At 39.5% G+C, this 2,929-nt stretch overlaps 1 protein-coding gene across 1 annotated transcript in view; it reads right to left on the bottom strand.

Moving 5' to 3' along the window:
- Positions 1-2,929, bottom strand: part of Trpm6 (transient receptor potential cation channel subfamily M member 6) — a 152,474-nt gene that overhangs the window by 55,508 nt on the left and 94,037 nt on the right. The window lies entirely within an intron of this gene.

The following is a 2,929-nucleotide window of genomic DNA, read 5'->3' as shown; positions in this document are numbered from 1 at the left end:
CCCATTGGACTTGCAAACTTTATATGCCCCAATATAGGGGAATGCCAGGGCCAAAAGAATGGGAATGGGTGGGTAGGGAAGTGGGGGGTGGTATGGGGGACTTTTGGGATAGTATTGGAAATGTAATTGAGGAAAATATGTAATAAAAATATAAAAAAAATAATAATAATAATAAAAAAAAGAAAATGGAGGGAGCTGGAGTTAGAGTTTAGTCTATAAATCATTTGCCATGCAATCACGGAGACTGGAGCTTGACTTCCAGAACCCACATGAAATGATTTGGTGTGGTATGGGAGTAGCCTAGCACCAGGGAGGCAGACAGTGATGAGCATCCCAGAGCATTGGAAGCTGATGAACTGCCCATAGAGGCACGCTCAGAAGGTGGCTATGAAGTGTCCCAGTACTGCTCCACTCCATATTGTGCGGTTGCAGTTTAATACTATATATTTATTTCCTTACACTTCTCTTGCCTGGAAGGGGTACTATTGTGCTCTGTGATCATGATTCTGGCAAATTTTACGGTTCTAAATGATAAAATATATTCTTGTCTATGCAATCACGAAATACATGAGGCTAGGTAGTTTAAAAAAAAGAGGCTTACAATTGACCTTGGCATGAGCATGTTTTAACTCCTAATACATTTATAGAAGAATTGCATATAGATTTCATTCTATGTTCTCAGAGCATATCTAATTTTTTTCTGTGTGCATTTGTGTGCGTGTGTATTCATAGAGAAGATGAATATATAAGAGGGCACGTGTGTGCACATGTAGGCAAATGGCAGAGGTTGATAGTATGGTGGTATTTCTAAAGTCCAGGTCTGTGAAAACACAGAACATGCCAACTAGTCTGCACTGAATGGCAAGAGTCCAAGCTATCTGCCTTGCTCTGCCTCCCCGGTGCTAGAATTAAAAGAATGCACCAGCATCCATGCCACTGTATGTGAGTTCTGAGACTCGAACTCAGGTCCTCATGCTTGCACAGAAGGCACTTAATAGACTATCATTCTAGCACCCTTTTTTCTTAATTTTTCTCAGATTTCTAGTTTAGATCCTTGGTATTTGAAATATTTTTGTTTCCTTCACTTTCGTCTGTTTTAAATTTATTTTATTGCTTTTTTTTTTTAATGAACCAGTCTCACTATGTAGCTCAGGCTGGCCTCAAACCCGTAGATATCCTCTCCTCCCCCTCTCCATGTCTGGGATCACAGATGGGTATCACAATGCCCAGTATGGTCTTTGTTTGTTAATTATTGTAACTCTTCAAAAGCGAAATTCTCCTATAAATGTATTTCTAGTTAAGACTTGCTTATTCAAAGGTCGATTGCAAGCCTCTTTCATTAAGTAGCTAGCCTCGTGTATTTTGTGATAGCAGTGTGATGCGTGCAAATGGCTTTTCTCCCAGTTGTACTAACAGGAAGGGTAGATTATGGGACAAACATCCCAACCTGTCGCACTGTGCTCCCCAAAAGGCAGTAGTACAAACATCTAAGAATACCAGATAACTCTTTCTTCTTCCTTCTTTAAAAAATGGTGAACATGGTGGACAGGCCGAAGCCTTCTTTTCAATATTTTAATAGTGTGCCATGTTTTCCTGTGTTAACCAAACTTCTCCATATTTATATGCAGCTGGAGAAAGAACATCATTGTCTTTTTTTCCCCGTTGCCTGCTTTAGCTATTAAAAGAGCAATAAGTAATCGACAGATGAAAATCAAGTTTACAGGGGGCAGTGTGGGCTGATGCCATTGCAGCCAGTGTGAGGAAGTCTTGCCTCCTCAGCCTGAGCATGGACGGGGTGGCCCTCTTTCTTTCTGAGAACTACCAGCCAATAGTCAGTCAACACTGCACCCTTCCCTGGAGTAACTAACTCTTTAAAGGACACCTCTCCTTGTGATGCCAAGGCCAACGCAGGCTTTTATCAAACCCCAGCATTCAGAATTTATACACTGCCCTGGTTCTCAGGAAATGGAACCATAAATCACATTTAAGTGTGTTTCTAATATAGGAAATATCAAGAGGGTGTGATGTTGCTAAAGGAACAAACAGAAAATTCCTTCATAAGTGTCTTCACATAAGTCAAGAGAAAAATTAAATATTACTTCATAATTTACTAAAGCAATAGTTTCATTATTCTCCAATTAAACAACCAACGAGAAATTAGTTCTAAATTGAAAATGTGTTTAGTAATAAAAATTGTGTCCCAACTAAAGCACACAATATTTTGTGATTTATATGGCGTGGAGGAACCTTTTTGACATTAGAAAATAATGATAATCTCCCACAGCCCCCATTTTTGATGTCCTATAAGCATGAAGTTTTTCAGGACCAGGATGTCCACCAGCCACCAGCAGCAAATCTGCCCCCAAATTCCCAAAGGGAGCTAGCAACAGGTGCTGCTTGGAGTATGCAGTTCCTAAAACTATCCACGGGGTGGCACTGCTGCCCCATCTGTTGTCTACTCTACCTTTGGAAAGAAGCCCAGAGAATGTTTTAGAACTATGGGTGAACTTTCCTTGGCGCAAAAGCTTTGAATCCAGAACTCCTGTAGTTAACAGATGTAAAGGGAAAAATCTCAGGATGCCACAACACCAAGTTCTCAGCACAGAGATTTATTTGCCCAAGAAAGACAGAAGGCAGGGAATGAAAAGCAAAGGACAGGAGATAGAGAATGAAGGAGAAGGAAACAAGGAAGAGGGGGGAGGGGTTTGTTTAATTACCAAAAATGCAAAGATTCGTAATATTTTCCTCAGGAGAAAAATACTAAAGTAATATCTCTTTGAAGTATGTTGTGTTGGGTGATTTTTTTAAAAATCTAAGTGGCTGACTTGAATTTCAAAAAAAGAAAGAAAGAAAGAAAGAAAGAAAGAAAGAAAGAAAGAAAGAAAGAAAGAAAGAAAGAAAGAAAGAAAGAAAGAAAGAAAGAAAGAAA

This window comes from Mus caroli, chromosome 19, assembly GCF_900094665.2.
Source record: "Mus caroli chromosome 19, CAROLI_EIJ_v1.1, whole genome shotgun sequence".
NCBI lineage: Eukaryota > Metazoa > Chordata > Mammalia > Rodentia > Muridae > Mus > Mus caroli.
This window is presented reverse-complemented; position numbering and strand designations above follow the sequence as displayed.